General features: G+C 40.9%; 1 protein-coding gene across 4 annotated transcripts in view; it reads right to left on the bottom strand.

Moving 5' to 3' along the window:
* The window catches only part of ADD3 (adducin 3), a 103,670-nt gene extending 78,925 nt beyond the window's left edge, over positions 1-24,745 (bottom strand). For 2 of the 4 annotated variants that reach the window (XM_037399334.1, XM_037399338.1), the window contains exon 1: positions 24,342-24,451. The gene's annotated coding sequence lies outside the window, so the exon portion shown is untranslated. Of the gene's footprint in view, positions 1-24,341; positions 24,452-24,722 lie in introns of those variants that run through there. The other 2 variants (XM_037399335.1, XM_037399336.1) reach the window with 2 other exon arrangements.
* Positions 24,746-25,973: the final 1,228 nt, after the last annotated feature.

Raw genomic sequence — 25,973 nt, 5'->3', positions numbered from 1 at the left:
CATACCACCACCACAGTAAATTCATTAGAGCAGGAAATACACAGTCGAAAGGTAACAATGAATTAAAAACATAATTGAACATGCCCATGTGAGAAGTCACTACTGAAGTGACTCACCCAAATACTACCATGTATAAAATAATGAAAAATAGATAGTTAAAATTTTGCATAAAGCTCTGTGGCCACAAAAATGCTTGGACCAGCATAATTAAAGGGATAAAGCTGGGGCAGAAACACTTCCCTTGCCAACATTTACCTCTTCCATATCCGTGAAATGAGGGCTTAATGCAATATTAACAAAACCAAACATTCTGCTTCCCTGCATTTGTAGTTGCCAGTTTCTACACTGACTCAATACAATCCCTTCCCAGTTTTTCCCTCCTCACCTCCAAAATCCACAAAGGACCATCAGTATGAATGAACACAGTTTTCCATTAAAATTAGCTGAAGCATAGTGAAGATGCCACACTTCTCTGTTTTAGGGAAGTATTGCCAAGTTATTTATCAGAACAAAACCCTAGGAGATTTGTTACCAGTTGAGCAACACCTCCCACTAACAAGGACATTTTGCCCTCTTTATGTGCTTTGAAGCTGTTCAAATTTGCCCCAGACTATGTAATACTTTTTTCTTTTGCAAGTGAAGACATGGACAAAACACAGTTAGGCAAATAAACTTCCTTTTCTTGAGACACAAGCTGAATGTTTCACGCAAGCTACTTTTACTTTCAGCAGTGACAACTCCTTGCAACTTAATCAAAGGAATAGCAATCACAGCCTAGCAGGCTATGTTTTCTAGAGCACCCATGCTGGAAAATGATCAGTAAGAAAAGGTTCACTGCTGAGGAAAGAAGAATCTGCAGAGAAGGACCAATGTATTTGCACTTAGTGTGCATCAATTTGATTTTACGTGTTTCTAACAGAAAGAACATGAAGTGACTTGATTCTCAGTCTGCCTCTATGGTATCAGACTAGTTTCTAAGGAAACAAGGAGAATCCGAGGCAACAAGATTTCTGCATTTGTGCTGCTTCTGTAGCAAACACAGCATCGGCTGCAGAAGGTGCATGAAGCAAAATCCCTCCAAGCCAATTAAGGAATTGAATCTTGAGCATCCTGAACTAGCAATTTAACCAGCAACCTCACTGGTGAAGCACACCCATCTATTCAAGGAGGGAGAGCACAGAGGTGTGAGGAGGATGCACACCCACTCATCACCAGTACCAGTCTTCCTCTCTCAACAACAGTGCAGGAAGAAACACTAAAAATAAACTGTAATACAGTTGGCACTTAATATAATCTGCTTGTTCATGCATGCCGCAGTTCCTCTGTGACTTTTAAAAAGAAAATCTGACTGCCCGCATCTTGTGGTATCTCTTTCAGAGGGAAAGCAAATTTTTAACTAGTGAGGCAGCAAGAATCTTCTTTCCAAGAACTCAAAGCAGACCAGGTAAAGGGTGCTGATTTTCAGGAGCTTCCACACGATGAACTCCAACTAGGTTTCCTTGCCACCATGAGCACTGGACTTTGGAGAGGCTCACCCCAAGCCTCCCTGCCAGTCAGGCTGGTGGCACAGGGCTGCTTTAGATGATGTCCTCGTCTGGTGCTGCACCCTATGTGCAAAGATTGCATTCAGGATGCAGACAGACCCAAGGACAGCTACATCAGGTAACTCCACACAGTTAGGTCCTCCAGGCCAAAATAATCAGAATTCTTTGGAGAATTTAAAACTTCAGAGGTACACGGTGCACTTCTGAAACTCTGAAATGAAACATTCCTTCTAGCAACCAGTCACATAACCCACTGCTTAGCAATGGAGGTTGCACGTGTGTATGTGTCTGCAAGCAAAACAAGTTGCATTATCCATCATCCTCACGACACAGCAAGACAGTTTCTCTCTGGGTATATATGCAATTTTAAAGAAAAAAGTTATCTTAAATTCACATTTCAAAATAAATCCAGTTTTCCTTTATGTTCAATAAAAACTGGACTGTGAATTGAAAATAAAGTTTTCCTAAAGCAGTTTCAATATGGGTGTTCAAGTGAGGCTAATTTAACTCTAAAGAGAACACTCCCCAGTTTGCATAGTCCTGTGTTGGTTTGGGCAGGGACAATTCTTTTTGCACTGCTGTCTACTTTTCAGAAGGAAAATGCCAATGCACCTCAAAAAAATCAGTGTTAAAAACCTACTTCCCAAAGTCTTTGCCTGAAGGGCAGCAGTCCAGAGATACAGCCCAGGGCTGAACCCCCCAATACATTACCACCAGGCCAGGATACTATTTCACTGCAGAAAGCACATCAATACCCATCTCTATCTATAAATCAGCGGAATCTATTTTAGGCACGAAAGCTTCAAAATAAATCCTTCTGACCAACCTCCCAAATTAATTATGCAAATGCTGTATGAAAGTGCACAGATCATTATTACTTCAATTATTAAACCCCTGCACAGATACTCTGAAAGGGAAAAAATAAACGTCTAGTTATACACATTGAATAATCCAGATAACAGCCTGTCACATGCATCACTCAATGCAAATCAGAATGATGGTTTTAGCTGTAAACACAGTGTGGAAACATCAAATAACTATTTCATGTTTGGCAAGAACACACTTGTGTTTAAGATACCATTCTGTATTCAGTGGGTTATATATATTTTTAACTTTTCTTCCTGACAAGTTTCAAAGCCTTTCCTTACAAAACATACCCTGTAACATATTCCAACATAGGTGAATAATCATATTGCCCCTGACAGAAGAACACTGCTGCTTCCAGACTTGCTAAAAACACTAGAAGCAACAATACTTTGTTTACTCCATTATTGTCATTCAAGCAAAGCATGATTGCTTATATATTCAAAATGACCATATAGAAAGGCTGTACTCAAAAATTCCTGTGCTGAGGGGCACTCACCACTTCCAAGAAAGGAAGAAAGGCATACTTGCTGTGGGTAACTAACACCGGTCATGAAAATAAGTCCCCAAGACTCACTCCAGACATGTTTAGCAGGTAGGATTTTCTTCATTTCAAACTATGTCTTTCCAACACAGCAAGCAAACCATGCAGGCATTGAGAGACATGAAAGGAAGGGACAAAACTGAACAGGTAGAAGTAGATGAGAAGGCCCAGGTTAGACATGCTAGGGAAGCAGCAGGAACGATTGCCATCCTCTTCATGCCTGGTACTAGAGAAATTCCTTATACCCACTGTCCGTGCCATAAAGCCAAATTCCAGTATGTGTTAAAACACATTTCAAGACAATGTTATTAAGGGGAGATTAGGTTTTTAATGAAACAGTCCTACAACTCAAGAACTTTAGGCTATCAGTTGGAAAAGCACAAATTAAGAATTTCAGCTACTGTCATTGTGTAGCCACTACATCAGATATAAATGCAACAAGAATGTCTATCTGCTGTATGGCACAGCAGTTTTCGCTTCCCCCCCAGGCTTTGCTTTCTAAGACCTTTTGCTACTTACATGTAAAACACAAGATACTAAATTTCACGTTGAGATTATACTAGTTTTAAGGTATGAAGAAATTCTATAAAAATATCAATAAAGGAAAATAAATGCACAACTTCTTAAAGACACAGCTGGAATAGATTTAGGGGTCAGTCCAATGAAAGTACTGCTGCTGCACATTTTCGCCTGGTTGGATCACCACATTGAGACAAAGACAGATCCTGTCAGATATTGCTGCAATAGCTATAACAAAGTTTACTGATGAAATCCTTATTTGTCATTCACGATAGGGATTCCAGTTTTCCAAAGGGGAAAAGAAAAAAACCACCCAGGACCATTAAAACTATACACAAGTGTTACAGTCAGTTTACAGAAGATGCAAACAAGAACAAAACTCAAATTTACTTACATTCAGAAGACAAATACCTATATTGATTAATGCCTGGACCACGCAAAGCTTCAGAAGATTGCTCAATTATTTTAACTTATTTTGCCACCGAAAGAAAAAGCAAAATTCTTACATTCCGACTCTGGAAGAGAACTTCATTTCGCAATACCAAGGTCAAGATTTCTCAAAAATAGAAGTTATCAGTGTATAAGATTAACCTTTCTTTCCCCCCCAGAAATCAAGGCTTGTTTTCTTTTTTCTCAGTTGATATGGAACATTATTTGCAACTTCATCAAACTGACTCACTTCCGCAGGCTCCTCCAGCACACTTCTATCAAAGCCCTTTTGGGAGGAGATTATTTTTCCTCTTTCAAAACTGTAAGTTGAACGATACTCAAGTGTACAGTTAGAATAGTACTAGTGTGTATTATTGCTATGCAAAAAGGATGCTATTTAGTTTTATATGTTCCTCCCTCAAGAATGGAAGGAGGAGACGTCATTTGGTCTCAATTCCCCCTTCCCAGGTCTTGCAAAGCTAAATCAAACCATGCCATCTTCCTCCTCACCTCTCAGTAGTTGCCTTTCAAACATCCTCAGCTTTGGCTAAGGACATTTATTGTACACACTTCAATGCCTTCAAAAAAATTTCTTTAAAAAATGAGAAGAAACATATACTGATCAGAGTGCTACAAAAAGTGGTGATTCAAGACTGCATAAGATATATATCAAAGATCAGCAGAATTAATACAAGTCCCGGTTTAAAATAAAATAGTACTGCAGAAGCATAAGATTTTCTGAGCATGTGCACTTCAGTAGATTTACACAAGCCCCTACTATCTTTGCAACTCATTTGCTTCCACTGCTAAAACTGCTAAACTCAAGAAAAAATAGTCACTTTTATATGCTGTTTCTACAACACTTCCACATTAAGAACTTGTGCATCAAATGCAGTTAGAAAGAGAGCAAAGCTAGGATAGAATTTGTATCTTCAATTTGAGTACAACTGTTGAATGTTTTAATGATTCAAGTCTAATATCGAGGTTTTACCTAAGGTTCTTTTATTTACTTTTTTATAGTAACATTTGCCTATTCAGATTGGGTTTGGAAATCAAGACATCACTTAACACACCATTCATATTCACCTCTCACTGTATACACAGCTATCCGCTCCTTCCTCATTTGCTGTTACATTCAACAAGCTTTTGTTGCTTGCTCTATTTCTGTTCAGCAAAATACACGTCTTTGTATCAAAACAACTGTAACTGCTTGATGAACACCTTAAAATTGCAAGTTGTAATACATAACATCTCATGAAGCTTCTCCTGAGATTGCATCAACCTACAGGCTTACTAGCAAAGTGCAGTTATGTTTCTCTTTTCCTGTTTTACCATCCCCCCTCCTCCTTTTTCAAGCAAGATTATTCTCATCCTTAGAAAGAGGAAGTCATTAAGTTCAAAATGTTTATGCTAAATGAAAACATACATATTGCCATCGCTGCTATTCACTGACTATTGGGTGGTCTCAATCTGAATCCACCTTCTGATCAGGCAAATGCTTTCCTTGAAGAAATTATCAAAACACACCCTCAGAGACCAAGGATTGGAAAGGTATGAACCATCAGCTATTATAATTACAGTTCAGGATTTTTATTTTTGTTTTTAAAAGACTAACATACTGAAAACAGATGTTTGGGATGTTTTTGTGGGTAAGTACTTAAATATTTTCCCCAAATTGTTTCAGAAATTGACTAGTGCTGTACATTTCTTGGGATGAGGTCAGCAATATGCATTAGTGCAGCACCTTTGTTGCAGTAATTAGCACGGGTTTTGTGCCAGAGTGTTTGAAAAGCGAAATTAATAGCCCACTGGCATCCTACACTGCTAACCTTCAGAGCACTGTCTGCAACTGCCTGTGATCAGTGTCTCCAACATGCCAACTTCTGGTCATACTGTTCTTATTCATAAACTCCTGAACCATTTCAAATTTCCTCTTAAATTTGATAAGCATTTAAAAAACCCCAGCCATCTTCAGCTTAGTACTTTGATAATAATACATTAATGGGTGGTCCACAAGACCTTCCCATACACAGAACATCTGACTATAATGTTCCTTAGAATAAAAAATAAAATTAAAAAAAAAATCCATCACTTCTGCTTTAAATTTATTGTCATACTAATCCCAATTTACTATGGCTTGCTTTTTGCAGATATAAATTAGATTCCAGGAGAAATTAAATTCCAGTCCATCAGCACAGATTTTCAATTGCTTTTTTTCAACACTGTCTGTCCTTAGTACAGGAAAATGTACTTCCTCCCAACCTCAAAGTTTTAATCATTGAATAATATTTGAAAGAAGTGAAGAACTCTCTCTGAGAAGAGAGCTGCAAAACAGTTCCTCAGTAATCATGAGCACTTTCAGGAAACCTGAATGCTCCTCCAGCACGCCCACTTGCTTCCCGTGAACAACCAGCGTTCAGAATCATCTAGTGAGGTCTTCCAAAGTGCTGAGAACATGGTTTCTGTGCATTTTGATGTTCTATGAATCACCAAGAACAGAACATGAAGCCAAGAAACAGTAAAACATGTGTATGTACGAACAACAAGTAAGAGCTGCTAAGAGTAATATTAGACCTACCAAAATATATCCTGAACATATCAGGAAGACACCGACAGGAACTTGCACATTATGCCACTTCCACATGAGATTCTTTACTTTTGTTTGGACCCACAGATCAATATGAATGTCAGGAATTAATAAAGCTAGCAGTACAGATCACCCCTCCAGAGACCAGCCACATCTGTTCAGCAATGCCAAGCTGCCAGCTGGATAGAGTCCCAAAAGCCTTTAAAGGGTCATCATGCACAGCGAAAACTTGTACTGAGCTAAAAACCTTTTAGCCTAGCAACTAAAAAGGTAATAGGTATTCTGCTAATTACATTAATCACTTAAGTCATGTTTAGCTTTATTAATTAGGATGCCTAATTTTAAAAGGTGAAACAGCCACAGTATTTAAATTCCTGTTTTGCTCTGGTATTGCAACAAAGATCTATTATAAATCACTGCCATTCTCAGGACTAAATAAAAAAAAAGTTATGCTGCTAACAGATGAGCTAATGAGTTAACATTTGACAAGTCAAAGAAAGTATTACTTGTTGAATACTGCCTATTCTAAGCAACTTCAATGTATTAATAATCAATTAAAAAAAATTAAAGATGAAAGACACCCTGGATCTCAGAAGAGACCATTTAACCACACAAGGATATTTAAATCCAAGTACAAATTGTCAAAAAGTCCTTTCCTTGTGAACATTTGATCAGAGCCTGTTAAGGAAAGAAATAAACCCTAGACGTAAATGACATTTGCCTCCCTCCCCAGTATGTCGGTCACTAACGCACAAGGCCTTGCAGGGCATAAAATTGCCCATCGAGATTTTGACACAAGAAGCAATTTCTGAAATAACTGTCTGCTGGCCTACATGGAAACCGATCATTCCAAATATCTCAGAATGGAGGAGTACAGTTTCAACTGTACTGTTTCATCTAGAGGGTGTTTTCCACAGCTGCAGGTGGCCCAACTTTCATGTGGGAAAGACACGGCTGACACCTTTAAATAGGGCAGGCACATGCTGAAGAGATATGTTGTTCAGGATTACAACAGCTGAAACCCCACTGTGTAGCTCCCCCTGCTCTGAGGGAATCACAGCCTGATACTCTCTTTATTACAGGAAATCATGCCTCTGATGTTCACAAGGTATTTCCAATTCTTATCTTTCAGCTGTTTCCCAAGTTGAACCCAAAAGACTAATCCAGGCTGGACTTCTTCACAAGCCCCACAGACAGCTTGTTTTGTAAGCAAAAGCAGTCACTTGCAAGAGCATAACTACGATCAACCTGCTGAAATTGGTCTGAACAATTCACGTGAACAACTGGTGTGCAGCTTATTTTATTAAAAGCAAATAATTACTCTCAAATTTTACTCATAGCAGTGAGCTATGACCTATAGTACCAGGGGTTTGCTACCAGTCTTAAAAAGCACCATGTCCGTGAAGGTTTGTCGCTGTGCAGTACTGCTCTTTCTAACCCCATGCAACGCTTCAGTACTACCAGCGTTGCAGGGCCATTACAAGATGTGGGACACTACCAATGAAGGCCGCCTGGAATTATTAGCCACCATTCAATTAGCAATTCAGCTATTCATTTTATATCCCTTTAAGCAGGGCTTATTAACCACACTACACAGTAACGCGGACTGGCCATCTGGAAACACAGATGTCATCTGCTCACCTTTGTAATCTGTTGGAAGGTTTTTCAGATGAAGTCGTATTTCATCTTGTGGTGCTATATAAATAAACAAAGTATTATAAACAATAATTTTTATCTGACTGGGGTTATGTCATATGATTTGCTTTCTTTATGAAAGAAAACACATACATAAAGTGTAACCAGATGCTGTTGGCAGAGAATCGATTTAATACGGACTCATTTCTAAAAACATGATTACAGATGTGGCCTACATCTTGAACCCAATGTTTAGGGAAAAATTCTCTATGTCTAATCATTTCACTCGTCTTCTATATTTTCTCTAAGCCTCTTAACTCACAAAAAATGTTTCCTAGAACTAAAAAAGTTTACACCCTCCCCTTTCACACATCCACCATGAAAGTAATTCAAGCATACCCTTATCAAAGAAAAGCTGAACATGTATGTTACTGAGGAAACGCTGCTTTGTAGCGGCTCATTGCTATACCAGCTGTGAAAAGGCAACATTGCAGGTTAGAACTAAGTCTAGACTGAGCTTCTTTACTACAAACAATGCTTACCTGGGCCTGTACCTGACCTTGGAATTTGATTTTCAGAGAACAAAACCAGTTACTACAACTCTGCTCACAGGACTCGGGAAACTGAAGATTAGACAAGTTCATAGTTATATGAATAGAGAATCCAATGTTTAAGAAAAATTATCTCTATATATGCAATCATTTTACTATCACTCTCCATTCATGCTCATATGAAATAAAACTAAACCCCAAAATGGTTCATGGTTACCAAGGTTATTGCCTTGTTAATGTTTTTATCAAAGGAACCAAAATCTTGAAACTAGGTTAGGTAACTAACAGTGACATCACTTAAAATCAACAGTTGAAAGAAAACAATCCCCTTCCCCAAATTCTCCTTTGATGAAACCTTTGAAAAATAAAACTAAATAACTCTGAAAGAGTACATCACCACTTATGAGCACCTACATTTATTGGTAAAGCTCGGGTATTTGATTAATCTAGATTATCTTTTCCAAGCAAGGTGTTAAAAAGGTCATACGAAATGATGGAAAAGTTGAAGAATAAAAATCAAAACAGGGAAAAGTCCTATTTCACCTAGTGTCAGGTGATGTGAAGAGAGTTTCAATTTTAAAATCCTCTCACAACTAGCCAATTTCTAATCAGACACATAACTGTATTTGCTTCTGAAGTCAGGAAGATCAGACTATTAGATTTTTTCACTGTTTAAAATGTTCCAAGCAACCTTTAACAGGAACTTTAAACACCTGTCACATCTGAATTAAGCATAATTTTCAACAGGATTAAATATATATATACAAATATAGTTGTATAAACACTGTCTTTAGTGGTGGAATCAGATTGATTTGAGGTGCAGTTAGACTTAACTGCTTGCTCAGAAAGGAAACTTTGGTGAGGATGGACAAACAAGGCAATCTGTGCCTTGGCAAGCAAAGCACTTGTTTCTGCTCCATGAGGGAAAGGTTATTTCAGCAAGAGAGGCTGCTGGAGCATCCGAGTGTCGAGGCTCAGCTATGCTCTCACCCAAGTGTTTCCAGGTGTTTCAGTCAGGGTGGGCGATGCAGGTGGGCAGCTCTGCCCACATACAGTCTAGCTACACAGTACCTAAAAATTACTTCTAAAATTCAATTGCTATAGCCTCAATTAAAAAGAATAGGCCTGCTGGGTAGGTGCACTTACCTACTATTTGTAACAAAAGCCTTGCTAGCAAAGCTTTTTCTTCAAATATCAAAATATTCTCAAATAGGGGTTTCTTTTATTCGACTCATTCTGAAGCCTACCTATGTATGGGAGATAGGAGAAACAAACGAGGTTGTGTGTGCATTTGTTTGTTTTCTTAATAAGGAAGACAAATTGAACTGCTTGAGAACCCAAAACATACAGGTGGTTTCCAGACACATTAATAAATCTATGGCAAAACTTTCATTCATTTGGTAGGTGCCAACTATTTCACATAAAGGGTTTCACTGTCCCCAGAAAGGGTGAACATCAGCAGCTGTCACATCAGTATGGGATAAAATACATTTCAAGGAGAAAGATAACATACTGCAACATTTACACAGCTTGTATTAAAAGGTAATAATAATAATAATAATCATCATCATCATCATCTTGCAGCCCGAGTCCTTCCTGAAGTTAAGCCGATAGGCAGACGTGATATTTCACTATGACAGCAATCAAATAATGAGCTGAGAACCACAGAATTTTTATCTGGATGTTATTGGCATGGAGTTGAGAGGACCCACAGATCCAGGCCCCACCACACAAAGAATTTGTATGCAGGCATAACCACCTAAGTGTACTATTCCCTACTCGACTGGGGCACCTTAATTAGCCAGTCAAGCCTGAGCTGAGTTTGCCTTGTTTTAAGGGTTCCGGCATCCACAGAGATTTCTCCAAAAAGCAATTCAAAGCAGGAATGTGATTAAAGGGAAAGCCTCAGCTGGCTGAGCTGAGCGGTGTGAATACCTCCTGCCTTTCCACTTCCTTATGGACCAAGCCAAAGAAAGATGTTGTGGCTCAAAAGAAAGTCTCAGTAGCTGTGGAACCGAGTCCATAACAAATCCCCCCACCGCCACCCCAGGAGATGCTACAAGGAAATCACTGTATCTCACAACCAAGTTAGTTCTACTTTTCTGCTTTTATAACCCACCTGATCTATACTAAAATACACTAAAGAGAGCACTCTAGAAGTGGCACAGTTGCACAATTTTGGTCGAGTCTATGCCAATTCAGTTTACCACAAAGAGCAAACAACTAGAAGATCAGATCCTCTTACATTAAATACAGTCACTCAGACCTCTCAAGAAACTTAATTTCACACAGCTGCAAGATAAATAAATAATTTGAAGATGTCGACTGTAATCTTTCATGTTTTTCACACCGAGTTACACAACCTTGCAACCCTCAAAATCCACAGGCTCCTGTAGATGACTATGATTTTACAACTCAGCCATACTCACCTCGCCTCTGGTCAGAAATGGACATTGCAATAAGTTTCTGGACAGACAAATCCTACTTTTACAAATGCCTTAATAATTTAGGTACTTCAGGGCAAACTTTTTTCTTTCTTATGTAATACCCATTGCTGTAATCCACAGAAATATTTCCAAAAGTTTATCCTTGGGGCAATATGTAGTTTTACCCGTTCTGTCAGCTTTCTTTTCTCATCAAGCAGAATCCACATGCATATTATAGTTAAAAAAAAAAAAAAAGACTACTAAAAATGCCATGTTAATTTGACTGTAATGAACAGTGCCAATACACTGCAAGTGCTAATCTCAAACTTTTTGCTCCATGAGGCAACCAGTTTTCATCTTCTGAATTGCCAGATTATTAGTAACTGTAAGGGCTTTCATTTTTACCAGAGAGAGGCTTCTAACATGGGTAGGAAGGACATAAGAATAGGAAAGGAGTTAAAGACATGCAGCTGAACCTGAATAAGAGAAAGAGCATTAGGAAAGTTTCTCCCAGTTTTCTATGGATAAAGAAGTGGATAAGGTATGTTGAAGAGCATGTGCAGAAATAGATGGGGAGAGGAAAGCATTTTGTGTATTGGATATGATTCAGTTGTTGCACCCAGTTTCACCAACGTGCACTGACACAGAAGTTATTGAGAACAACAAGGGGTGAAAAATACCTCCAAAACATTCTAAAGGAATTAGAAGGCCATTAAAATGATGGCTACAGTTTTTACTTCAGCAGCTTTACTGTGGTATCTATTAGTTTGTAAATGTCAAAGCTAATACCATCTTTTTTCCTCCTCTGTCCTTGAGAGGTATCTGCAGAAAACTGCAGTACTGCACACTCTCTACCCTGAGAGACCAACATTCTGGCATAACAGAGGCAGTGAGAAACAGATTCAGCATCATTCCTCTTCTGGCAGCACTCAACATCAGAAAGAGAAAACCACGAGCACACTCTATGTTCATACTTCACACTGTATTTCTGGCTGAGAGGCACAATCATTTATTTATAGAACCTCTCAGCAAATTTGTTTGCATCCTGAAGCACATTTTAATAATTCTATCCCTATTTTAGCATATTATAATCACTAATATTTTATAGATGTGGCAGAAGACGAAAGATACCATTATCAGCTAGCAGACAGTTGCAGCAAGTCTGAGGCAACAGCAACGAAGGTCAGGTACTCACCGTGCCAGAAAGCTGCACTGCTTCTCACTAAGCACAAGCTGAACACTTGGAACAAGGCTTCAGGAACCTCAGGCACAGCCAGGTCTATTATACTGGCTTCAGTTACAGTCCTTTCAGTGACTCTGGATGTCTCCTGTTGAATTTACTGCTGTAATGGCATTTGTGTCAAGGAGACTTCCTGAGTGAGCCAGAATTCAGGATAAATGCACGAAGATAGGATACAGAGATTAAAAGTACTGCCCAAGTTGTCTGCTATTGGTCTTTTCTTACTTCAGGCACTCAAGCTGCCTCAGTTTTAAACTCTGCTCAAAGCAAATGAACAAATGCCAGTAAAAAGTTTGATGGAAAACCCAACATCAGCCAAATCTGGCATTGTTTGTTTCACTTATATAGAACCATTATGTCCGGCCCTTGGATCCTCTTTATTATACCCTCATTTCCCCTGACTGAAGAAACCTCTGTAACAGAAAACCCTCAGGAGCCATAATTTAACAAAGACAGCATCCAAACTTTATACAATAGCCATATGAATGAAGCCAGTAATCTGGGTATGGTTAGAGTTTAAAAAAAAATATCCAATGGACAAAATTAAAAACTACATTTAATAATAAATCTTTTTATGAGTAAGCTTAATACTCTTCCTCTTGGCACAAGAATGTAATACTGTGTTCCTTGCCAAGGAACAAAAAGCAACAGAAAGCCCACACAGAACAAGAACCTTAAGAAATGGAGTAAACATCAGATACAGATAGTATTTTCAAAAAGTTTTACTTTTTTTTTTTTTTCATATGGCCTACATCTCATTAACCAAAACTTTTTAAGAATACCAGTGCTCAAAATGAGTCTTCAAAAAGACAGCAGAAGTCAGAGCCAAACCAGGGCTGGGTAAGACAAGACAATTGCATTGCAATTACTAACAAGCTCCTCCACATGCTTTACTATTAGGAGAAAGCAACAGCCTACACATGTGCAAGCATGGCACTCACACACAGAAAGACCCTGGGCTGATAGAGTATACATACAACTTTTTTCCTACAGAAATCAAATGGCTGAGAACCCAAAACTACCGAGCTTAGGTGGGGATGGTGTTTTCACGCAACCCAAGGCACCACTGTCTTGACGATGTGAACAAGAGCAGAAGTGCTGCTACTCCTGTTGGTGCATTTAAAAGGTGCCCAATAAACAAGCTGTCTCTGAAGCCATTGTGGCTAATGACATTTAAAATTGAGGGGCTCTGGTTTGGTTCATCTAACACTGAAATGCTACCAACAGAAAACAAGTTCACACTGGGGGCAATATGTGTAACTCTCAAAGTAATTTTCAAAAGCTCTTTCTGTTGAAGTCAGTATCAGGTCGTCCAACACGCTGACACAGCCAGAGCTGTTATTTTTAAACACAGCCATAGTCTATTTAACTAAAGCATCTTTACTCTGACTCAGCCAGTATTACTTTGATAAGACTCCTTAAGCATCTACGCTGAAGCCTGCATATCACATCAAACAATGAAAATATGAACTTTTGAAGAGGATGCTTCATCATAGCTAGGAAAAAAGGAAAAGAAAGAGGTCCAGGAAAAAGCTAGGAGGACCCAGCACTGAAGACCATGAAGACATGAAGTGCAGAACAGCTATACACACTGTGAATCTGTATCATTCACCACCTGCACAGACACTAACTGGAACAATTTCAGTCAACCTAAACAGCAAACAGCTTTCTGCTGTCGGAAACTCAGCATTACACTTCTAAAACAATTCTTCTGCAAAATCTGTGTATAGCAACACACGTCATTTAACTGATGAAAAACATGGATAGACAGAGAAGACAGGCAATACCATTTTCAAAGACATGTAAAAAGACTGCAAGTTAAACAACATTCTGGGAGGCAGGCTGAGCTGTACTAGACAACTCATTTGTATATGGTTTTCCTTAATGTAATCCTTACTTATATATATAAAGTTGTCTTGTAAACATATGTATAAGTTCATTACTAGAACCAAGTGCAACCACATCCTTTCCTCTCACCAAAGAAATAATTTGTTCTATACGTTCATGAACATACAGACACTGTGGTCTATCTAACGCAATGAAGTTCTCTTATGGCAATATTTAGCTGCCATTTCTTATGCATAACTATGAAATCAAACCAAAAAATAAGAAAAGGAGTGGTACATACACATTGTTCAGTAGTGAAAATCTTTTTATTTTAGAATACAAAATTTATATATGTGCATTTTGTATATATGTGTTATATATGTGCAGGTATACTGCAGGCTCTGGAGACAAGGGAAGGCTGTTAGAGAAAGCAACCCCAAGCACCCAACACCTTCATACCACCCAGGACTGTCACCCACTGGCAGCCTCATGGAGCTGGGATATGGGTGTGTGACGTGGGAGCCAAAGAGCAGCTCAGCCCAGCATGCTGAGACTCTTTTAATAAAAATAGTTTCAAAGTTTACACAGTTTCTCCAAAACATTGTGTTTATCCCAAAGAGTCTTGCTTTAAACAACTGTTCCCCCTCAGATTTTGAGGATACTGGGACAGTAGGGGGAACCTTGTAACCCAGTGGCTGCCACATTGTATCTCAAACCGTAGAGAAACAGCTTTCTCATTCTTACTTTCCTACAAACAAGTCCCCTTGCAGAAGGCTCAAGTAACAAACACCTTCCACTTGCATTTCTGAACTCCTGGTACTGCAGGTGGGATGCTGCAGAGCTGTCACCACTGAAGGATAAGGGACAGGAGGCAACCTGAAGCTCGACACTGACAGTCCCCCATCTCCCTATCCCCCTCTTTCCCCACAGGTTCTCACCAGTGCCTTCAACACCTCACACCCTCCCTAGTGCTCAGCCAAACCTGTCTTGAGCTAAGCCAAATTATTTAAGAGACTTAATGCAGAAAGGGTGGGGAGAGGAGGTATTCTGCTGCAATTCACAGTGACTTGCATAAGATCAGCAATCACCAGAGCTTAGACAAGAGAGTATGAGGCAGGGCCACATGGCCAGGAGGAAAGAGCAGGATATCCCCTTTAGCTTGGTTGCAACATACAACCCAAATATTTCAATCAGATGGAAATCAGAGTCCTAGAGAAGAGTGACTAAAGAGATTATTATATTTATTGGAACAGTGACATGCAGACTTCTTATTTGACTGGGTTCTTAAATAGGAATACAGGGCTTTAATTTGTTTCTTTTTGGGTTACTCTCTCCAGAACTAATTAAAACAGTTTAGGGAGGGTGGAATAACCTTGGAGGGAGTATACTACACTAAGCCATATGAGCCATAATAGCTTCCCCAGCACAAATATATGCTAGTACACATTCTTCAAGTTAACTAATAAACAGAAAAGTAATAAAAAAGAATTACTTACACTGTGCATTTGCACATTGTAACCAGTAATTCTGTAGCTTTAATTTCATCTTTGAACTAGCAGTTATTGACAAGAAATGGTGGCAGCAGTGTATATTACAGAAGGCGTAAACAAATGACCTTTATCTAACTTTAATAAAGTAATAAAGGACAGACTTCTTTAACTTTCTTCAAAGAGATTTTTATAGCTAACTACCAGCAGGGTGTGGACTGAAGCTAAAAACTTTGAAATAGGTCCCTGTGAAATCTGAAACCAAAATACAGCAAAGGTCACCTCTCTGTGAAGAACCGTCTTGTCTGTATGTATACTATAAGCAAAGCTCTGTTAGCTCAGCCTCAGTAATAATGTAATTCAATTTACCCCCTGGGAATAGCAACAACATCAAGTTTCTACTACAAAGATAAATTTACTGCACACAATACCTGTTACTATACATTTGCAGCATGTTTGATAGTAGCCAGACACCAGCATTACACGGTATACCTCAAGCTATTTTTTCTTGTTAAAGGCTATCCCAGGTTATAAATGTGACATTGTTATTCTCACTCCCACTATTAACTAATTCTTTTTAGTCAACGCTGCACATAGAGTCTTATGCAACATACTAGCCAATATTAATAGGAAAGGAAGAAATACATCGAATTTGGAAAATTTACTATTCCCCCTCCCCAAGGAGAAGTTTTCAACCCTTTTCACCAAGAAAACATAATTTTTCCAGTGGAGAGACAGGATCTCCTAACACAAGTATTGGGACAGTAAGACTACTATACTTTGTCCATCTTATGGGCTCCTGCGAAACAGTTCACAGACCCAAGCTTAGAGACAAGAGCCATATAGCAACTCAGGTTCTTGAAATAGTTGCCCATATGAACATTACTCTGCAGATACACAGGGACGAGCAGTCTACTCTTCCAGCTATAGGAAAAGGCCAGGCAGCTGAAGCTGCTGGCACTGGAACCACTGGGTGAGCCTGGGCTCCTGCTTGCCTTGCCTACAGAGCAGAGCGCTCCTACCTCCTGCATCTCAGAGCTCCCTTTTTCTCCGAGTTATGTCATGTGTATTTGCCAACTGAGGAGAACTTTGGCAATCTTCACGTCTAAGCAAGTATTTCACAAGGAGTAGGACTGAGATGTTGACTGCCCTTGCTGGAGGATGCTTCTTGGGTGTAGAAGACATCCCCATCTCCATTGGTCTCTTTGGGTTTATTGTGGAAGAGATGGTATCTTGATCCAGGCAACTGGAGACTTTCAGACAAGATATTTTAAAGGATACAGGATCCCACCTGGCAATAATTAAAAGTCACTCGATTTGATTAGAAGCACTGATATGCTATAAACCACTGGCATTAGGAATGGCAAGAAAAAGAACATTTTCTGCTGACCAGACAGCAAAAGTTTCCATTTTGAATGTTGCAGAGCTTGAAGCAGTCTGAAATCTAGCCCTTAACAAGGAGCTGTCTCAGGGCATGTAAAATTAGGGACACTACTGTTTAAATGCATCTAAGCTTGAGCAAATGCACACAAAGAAGAGCATAACATGTACACAGCAACCATTAAAAGAGGAAGTAGCATTTCAGTTTTCTCCCCAAGTGCTTGGCTCACAGGAAAACCTCTGATGTAAAAAGGGAACCCACACTGCCCCTCTGCCACCTAAGGGCAAATTATGCAGGCAGCTATAAAAAAAAACCTCCTGATGTTTTACAGCTTAAACGCTTTATATAGTTAAACTGAGTTGTCTTGAGTTCACATGCTTTATGTTATTTGATATGTTTTAACTAAGACGCTACCTGGATTCATTCCAAGATATTTATTTTTTTTTAAACTAACCTGTTTTTGAGTACAGACTCACTCATGCTAGCACTACACAGATGTATTCAATCTCTTTGCATGCTGCAAAACTATTTAAACAAAGTTCAAAACAGAGTAAAAAAAGGAAGGGGTACCTGACTGCCAGACCACTGGGTCTGGTTTGGGGATTTTTTAAAATTTATTTTAGAAACCCACAAATTTCAATGCATTTGCAAGTTGTTCTGCGCATTTCTTACTTTTTGCCCAATACCAGACCCATGATTTTGATTGGATTGATAAAGAACAAGCCAAACATATGAAGAGAGCTTTGCTAGTTACAGGCATACTTTGCTTTACAAAACATTGTACTAGCTATTAGAAAAATGAATTTGTGATACACACTTTAATTTCTCAGCTGCTCAGGATTAAATCTTTGCAATAAAAATATTTATGAAAATTTGACCGAGTGATCTACTTTGGACACTTTGTCTTGGAGGATGGAGTTTTTTGTTCCAAATCATGCAAACGCATGCTCTCAACTGTGTCACTCCAGTCCTTAAGCCATTTAACATAGAACATGCACGTGTCCCTTGAATGCCAAGTCAGCTACACGTCAAATAGCTCTGGATAGTCAACCCATAACAATCAGAACGTCAGTAAGAAACCTAATTTGTATTCAGTGTTATGCCCATTGATGGGAATAGGAAAAGAAAAAAAAAATCAACACATACCCACAATTCTTTCACAACCTCAATTGAGAAAATCATACAACCCTTGGCCTGAAAATACAAAGTTTGCCCTAAGAGGCAACAGCTTCCATTTAGTAAATGAACTAAAGACCATGAATGTCTTTGCTTTCTGCTTTCTACCCTGACAGCTGGGTCAGAAAAAAATTTGAGTCACCAGAAAAGTTTTGCCTTTGCATACACTTTCAGAGAAATAGACATTTAAAGAAAGACAGCTGCTATTGAAAGCTAGAAATTGTACAGATTAACTGTGAAAACTACAATTACTCCTTAACTGGGTATTTAGTGCAATGCTTCATGTGCAATTAAGAACTGAAACAAGATGATGGGCTTGTTGTGGGCACTATCACAATTTAATCACCATAACAGAAATATCTATTTGACTAGTCATTTATTATGACAGTAATACTACCTCAGAAGGGCTAATGCTGTAGTCCATTAACACAGGGGTACCAGGCATTAATTTTATACACAGCCTCTTGCACCCTAAGTTTCAGCACCACCACAGAAATTCCAGATAATACAGCTGAAAACAATCATAAGAGAATACTTGATCTTACCCTCCACAGGCTACTATACCATGAAACTCCAAATAAAGTTTGTATGTTCTGAAGTTTTTTTTTGTTTGGTTTTGGTGGTTTTGGACACACAGCAAATACAGAAGGTTGTCTGGTGTGTAACAACAATTGGTATATTAAGAGAGCTGGTTCAAATTGTGTTTTACTCCTGCTTTAGCAGTGACCAGGAGCCTGGAGAAGTTGTTATGCAACACATTAGCACTCCTAAAAACAGCTGCATATCCAAGTCAGGAAAACAAAGGTACTTGTGAGGTCACTACTTCTGTGTCATTGTATTCTAGACAGAGCTGGATGCACTGCCTAGTATTGTCTGCTGTTTCCGTCCCAAAATCCTATTTTCAATTTCACCTAATTTTGAATGTGTTAGGCTGAAGGTTGCCTCTGCTAAGCGTCTGCTAGATCAGAAACATCTGCGACAAAACACTTCTACTCTTCTTGACACAAGGGCTCATAAGTATGTTTTCCAATGCCATAGTTTAATTTTCATTTTTATATCAAAGATATTTTCTTTGGAAAGCACTACCCAGCTTTCAAATACTCGACTTTATGGCCTTACTGATGCTCTTTATAAATACAGGTTTTTTGTATATAAATCCATAAAGACTAAAATGTTATATGGGTTGCTAAGGAAGTTCTGGAATACTGGATTATATGAAAAAAACAACTTATGTTAATATAAGTTGGCTGGGTTCAGAGAGATTGCTGATAATTTTCATTGATTTAGCAATCTGAATCAGACAACTTCAGTACCAAATAATTTCCCCAGCATTCTGTCAGGACTTCTACAGCTGCCAAAATAAGCATTTCTTCAACAAAAGCCAGTCCATGGTGGCGGGCGGGCGGGGCAGAGGGGAATATTTCCATTTTTTTTCCCCTTTCTTGTTTTTACTGTATTAGAAAAAGTAAAACAAGCTTTATCCAATAAGTAAGCTTTCTATTTTGCACTCTGCCATTAGAAGGACATGCACACAAACACTTGGTTAAGCAGTAAGCATCCTGCTTTCAGAACTGACATTTATTGTGCATCTGCAAACACAAGATGCAGATCCAACTGGCCTCTAAATTATGTTGCATTTAATGTAATAGCTATAGATGACATGCATAGGAATGCTTGTTTTCAACAAAAAAAAAAGGCCACATCATGAAATAATTAAATACATGCAACAACAAAAAAAAGTTTGAGACCAATTGTTACAGGTATAGATAATGACAACAAGCACAGACTTTCAAAGCAATTCAATAGAATCCTCTTACTTTGACCAACACAGCAGATAGTTCAGCTCTTGGCTGAAGTGCCAGCTACCGTTAACACAAACACTGTGCTAGGTACTCATTCAGGGCAGTGCAGCAACAGTAAGAGCAGCAGTAAGCTGCCAACAACTCTACGGTATTCAGAATTGCCACATACTTTAGCTGAAGAAATAACTTCAGGAGGTTCCGACTGCACAAGGGAAAAAGGGATTTACCAGCTGCTAGGTGCTGCGGGTCAAGAAAACAGAATATGAAAAGCTACAAAGCAAGCTGGAGCTCTCACACCAGTTTGCCATTTACTGATCTTCACCTCAGCCTGCTAACTGGCATGAAAACTAGCTACCGCATTGATGTCACTAGGATTTTAACACATTAAACAATACAAGGCAAGGAAAGAGTTTCTTCCTAGTCAAGACCAGAACAGTTTAAGAGACTGCAACAATGAATGAAGGCTGTTAAAATATTTCCTTAATTAGCACTTTGTAATAGCTGAGTGCATTCTTATTAAGCAGAACTGATATTACTATCATAAGACACATACTACATTTAACATGCTCCCAAAGTTGTAACTAAATAGATACCTACACCACATTTACCAAACTCTGAAGATCCAGGGAGGGGAAAACCAACCAGGAGCTATCCTGTTTACACTGATGTTTGAAGCTATCAAGCCTTCTTTCACTAACTTTTCAATTAATCCGAAGAAAATTCTCAACTTTTTAGTAGTAAACCTTTTCCAGTTTACTGATGATTTTTACGTGACAATGCCCCATAGCCTAGATTAAGAACACGCCATAACTAAAGACACTTTCCTACCTAAACAAATGTATTATAATTGGTTTGTTTGTTTTAACTATAATCCAGACCACAAATTATCCACAAAACAGCCATGTATTTGCAAGGGTATCTTTAAAAGAAATGTCTCAAAATCTCATTTGTGATGATGCACAATGACTTGTGTTATCTTGAATATGGAAAAGAAACAAAAGTGTTTCCCCATATGCCAAGTGACTCAAAGTTAATATAGAAAGCAGAGCAGACTGTGGCAAACAGATCTAACATTAACACACAATGAGTAAGTTACTGCTTGTTCCCTAAGGGAAGTTTTATTCATCTTCATCTGCCAAAAAAATGCTACACAAAAGACAACTACCCTCCATGAACCCTACCAGAAGCCACACCACCATCTACTACCATCTCTCATATTGCAACCGGCATTTCAAAACATAACTTGCAGAAGAGACCATGATGTAACAGGAAGTAATGTTATTAAATACTATAGATTGCATTCTTTCAAGTCAATACCAAAACAATGACCAACCCAGTTTCTGAAACAGCAGCACTGCAAAAATTGATTTACAAGGGAAATAATAGCCAAAGGTTGCTATGGCTGCTAAAGTTACAGGACATTTTTTAAAGAAACAAAATTTTAATACAGTTTAAAAACAAAAGCTAGCAAAGGCAATTTTATGCACCAGCTCAAAGTCACACAAGTTATTTTCCTAAATTAATTTTTTTAAAAAAAAAACATCATCATCCCAACACCACCCAAAGCATGGCAAGGATGTTTGTTGCAGTTTTAACCAGCAGCAATGATTTTAACAACAGAAAAACTAGCAGCCTTCTGCCTTCTTTCACTTCAATTTTTGATCTGTAAAACACTCCACTTACAAAAGGAAACAAACTAACATTAGCCTGTCTTAAAATATTTTTCATCTCTTACAGGTTAATAATATCTGCTGATTTTCATGGCAATAATGTCTTACGCCAAGTCACCTGGCCTGTAACAAGTTGAGCCTGAACAAAAGCATGCAGCCCCTTATGCAATGTCACCTCTAACATCACATGCAACAGGGACAGTTCCAGCACAGTTACACTGAACCCAGCTCGGTTCATCTAGCCCTGTCAAACAACTGATGCATAACCAGCAAATGGTCAACAGCACAGAGCTGCAGTACATCTTGCTGACTGACAATGAAGCATTCCCATTCACCCAGACTGCTCAAGTCCACCCACAGTCTACTCCACAAGCAACGCAAAGTCTCTGGCAGGAGAAGCACCACCTGTACCTCCAAACAGAGGGCTAAATGGTCATGGTGGACATGACAGCCTCATTGCACCACCCTAAAATCACCACTTCCTTAAATAAAAATGTCAGCTGCCTCAATCCTCAGGCAAAAGTCAAGGATAATGACTGATTTAACCAAGAGACCATTAAATCCCCAGATATCCTAAAGCGTAGCAGCACTCCATCTATTGGTCAAGAATTAAGGACGTGCTTAATCATCATCATGCACTAACCTCAATCATTAAACACTCAGCCTCTAAACAGCCAACCCCTTCCTCCCTGCTTATGACTTCACATTCTGCCAGCGAAAACTAAATGCAAGTAATAATGTATCACTGAAAGTGTTAACATGAAAATTTCTATAAACTAAAACCGGTATACACTATTAATCACACAATTATCATGTTGTTTCATTAATGAGCACATGCACTCTTTACTCAAAGTAGCATTGAGAAGCTTGTCTGATAACGGCTGAAGAGCCCACAGCATTCCCAGGGTTCACACCTTCTTTCCCTGTAAGTACTGGATGCCACCAAGGAAGCTCGAATGAGGACTTCACATGCCATTTCCAGCCAGGCCACTTATGTGGCAGGGTGTGCAGACCAAAGAACTCCATGGTGTAAGCGACATGCCAGCAAACCCTGGCAAGGAGGCGAAAGGGAGCCTTTCACAGCAGATCTGCTGCCAAAGCAGCCACATGCAGAACTGCCCCAGCTCACGCTGCTCCCCTGCAAAGTCACCTCTTCCCAGCAGATCACACACAGATGCATGTCTGCCGCACCTGTGCTTTATTCCAGTCACCAGCAACTGGACCAGGAGGCAGGTGAGACAGCCTTGAAGCTGCTCCAGGCATGCCAAAGCCCTTTTTTAAAGGCTGAGGTCACAATCATCAGATCCATTCCTCCAGTACCAAAGCTGATTTAAGCAGCAACTTCTCCCACACAATTAGTAATTCAGCAACTTCATACATTCATACTTTTATAACCCTTGGCCAAGTATTTTTTTCCCAGATATTCATTGCCATTGAGTTTATCTATTTGTTTTAAAACTTAATTCCTCCACACAGTGGCACCATACAAGATGAGGCACAATCCTACATGTTTTTCCTCTGCCTGGTACCACACCACTTCCCTCCAGACATGAGTTGAGGACCCATGGATGAAAACAAGCAGATTCAGCCTCAACCTGCCCGTAACATAATGATGCTGAGAAGACAGAAACAGAAGCAACCCACCTCCGTGACCAGCTGCAGCAGTTGCTGCTTTTGAGGTGTGCTCTACCCTCCTTACAGAGCCAGTCCGAGGCTTCCTGTGAAAATCACATCGCTCGGCCGCGCAGACCCTGCCTGCTTGCCCTGAAGTCCAGGATGAACGCCGACTGATAAAGCCACTCCGAACTCCTAAATAAGCTTTTTAATACAAGATGAAAATCATCATGGGGCAAGACCAAAACCGAGGCACAAACTCCCGAAAGGCCCATCACAACCCTCGTTTCTTGCAGTCTAAAGTTCACGGCTGCGATTGTAAATTTCATCCTGGCTTAACAGAAACGCACAACGAAAATCATCCCGGGGCACTAACAAAAGACGGGGCGGCGGGACCGGCGGGACACCCCGAGGCAGCGGCGGTGGGTGCGCGGTGCCGGGACCGGAATGCGTGTCCCTGCGGGAAACCGCATTCCTGGGCTCCCCGCACCACTGCCGAGGTGGATCAAGGTGGAGCCCCGCGCGATGAAACACACAAAAAAGCCTAAAGAATATAATTTTTTTCCAGAACTTTTCGGAGACTCACAGGGAGTCCGGAGCCTTGCGGAGGACCGAGGGCAATCCATAATTACAGTAATGACTTCCAAGGTTTTATTTGATTAGCAGAGTTTCCGAGAAGACGCGCATTATTTAAAGCCCTGTCCTTTGCAGCTCAGCGCCGAGGCAGAAAGACGGCACTGCAGCATCTCCCCCGGCCGGCGGGCTGGCGTATGCCCACGCACAAGTTCCCCCTTCGCCCTACGGCGGCCGCCGCACCCCTCCGCCGCCCCAGCCCGCTGCCAGCCGCGGCCCCGCGCTACCCCGCAGCCCCGAGGCGGCCGAGGGAACCGGGGGGAGCGCGCCAGGCCTCCCGCCGCCGCCCGCCCCCCCGCCCCCAGCGGTGGCAACGGTTCGGCCGCAGCCTCGCAGCGGCCGCTGCCGCCCGCGTTCAGGCGGGAAACGGACAGATCCGCCGCTCCTCTCCGCCGCACCGCGGGAGCGTTACCTCAGCGGGCCCGCGCCTTTGTGCTTCAGTCCATCCCTCTCCGCCGGGCGGCGGGAGCCCCAGCACCACCGCGGCGAGCGGGCGGGGAAAGGGGCGGCACACTATGTGGCAGGAAGGGACACCTGGGCTCCTCCCCCCGCGCCCGCCCGCCAGCCGCGGCTCACTATCTGGCAACGAGCGGGGGGCTCGCCCGCCGCCTCTCCCCGCCGCCCCTCGGCCAAGCTTGAGGCCGGGGGAGGGTGAGGAGGGCCGGCGGGCCGCCCTCCTCCACTCTCCCCCCAAACTTGGCCGAGGGGTGGCGGCACCACCGGCGTCCTCCGCCCTGGCCGCCCTCCATTGTTGTCCCCGGCCCAACTCTCCGCGCCTCGGCTGCGGCCGTACCTGCAGTGCGGGGCGGGCAACGTCGCCCGCCGCCGGCGGGGCATCCTCCGGGGGGCGGTTATCCCTGAGGGGCCATGGCGGGCGGGCTCTGGCCTGAGGAGACGGACCGCGTAACGCCCGGCGCACAGCTGAGCTGGTGGTGGGGGGGAATGAAATGAGGTGTATGTGGGAACAATGAAGAAAAAAACCCACCCCAAACCAAAAAAGGACCTGTTTTGGAATGAAATTCTGAGAGATTTACACGGTCCTTGGGCCCGAAAGGCAGCAGAAGGCTTCTCCAGATGGCTTGTGCTGCTGAGGAGAAGGCTCTTGCGCCATCCGTGGGGAGAAAGCCGCCCCGGGCTTAAAAAAGCTGCATGAAATGCAAAACTCATTTTGGCAATAGCTGTCCGGGGTTTTTTTTTTCTTTTTTTTTTTCTTTTTTTTTTTTTTTTGGCTTTCTGTAATTGTTCTGCTTTGCAGCTGAAATCATCTCTGTCTTGGTTCCCCACCCAAAGTTACTGGTTTTTTGGTTTCAGGGCTGGTTTGCTTACATCTGGGTGGCTCTGACCAGCCGTTTGAAGTTACAGAAGCAGTGGGTGATAGTCGTCCTTTGCATGCAACGAAGCCTGTATTTTAGTCATATTTTTAATTATTTCTAAAACTCGGAAGTTGTCTAAAATATCCTTGTAAAGGGCTAAAAGTTCCCTTTGAACTCAGCAATATTGCTTAGAGGTGTAAAATTATTCACACGTTTAACTTCATTTAGGTTCGGGGACAAAACCTTTTAATTCTGTGTACTGCTTGCTTTTAAAGAGCCCCTTGGGGACTGTGATCACAGGGATATGAGCAGGACACAGGCAAGGGCAGGGTGAAGACACCATGTGCCTGGGACCCCCTTCTGATGGAGTCACTGAAGAGGCTTCAGCCCTGCTGCCACCACATCAGTATAGGAGCCACAAATCTGACAGAAAGGCAAGCAAGGCCAAGAGAGGTCCTTGCAGAAAAAAGTACTTAAGGCACCAAACCCTCCAGCCACAGGATATTTGATTTGGATAGAGAGAGGATGCAGAGCACGTTTTAGCTTTGCAAATGTATACCCAGTGCTGACATGGCTCCACCTGACCAGACCAGCTCTATGGGAATCTGTAGTTACTGGCCACTAATAATGGGATGAGGTGGTACAGCATCTGCTGTCTAATACAAGACCTCTAACTATCTGGTGGGTGTAGGAAATTGAAACTTACCTTGGGCACAGGAAGAATATATACC

This window comes from Falco rusticolus, chromosome 9 (genome assembly GCF_015220075.1).
Source record: "Falco rusticolus isolate bFalRus1 chromosome 9, bFalRus1.pri, whole genome shotgun sequence".
Classification (NCBI taxonomy): domain Eukaryota; kingdom Metazoa; phylum Chordata; class Aves; order Falconiformes; family Falconidae; genus Falco; species Falco rusticolus.
This window is presented reverse-complemented; position numbering and strand designations above follow the sequence as displayed.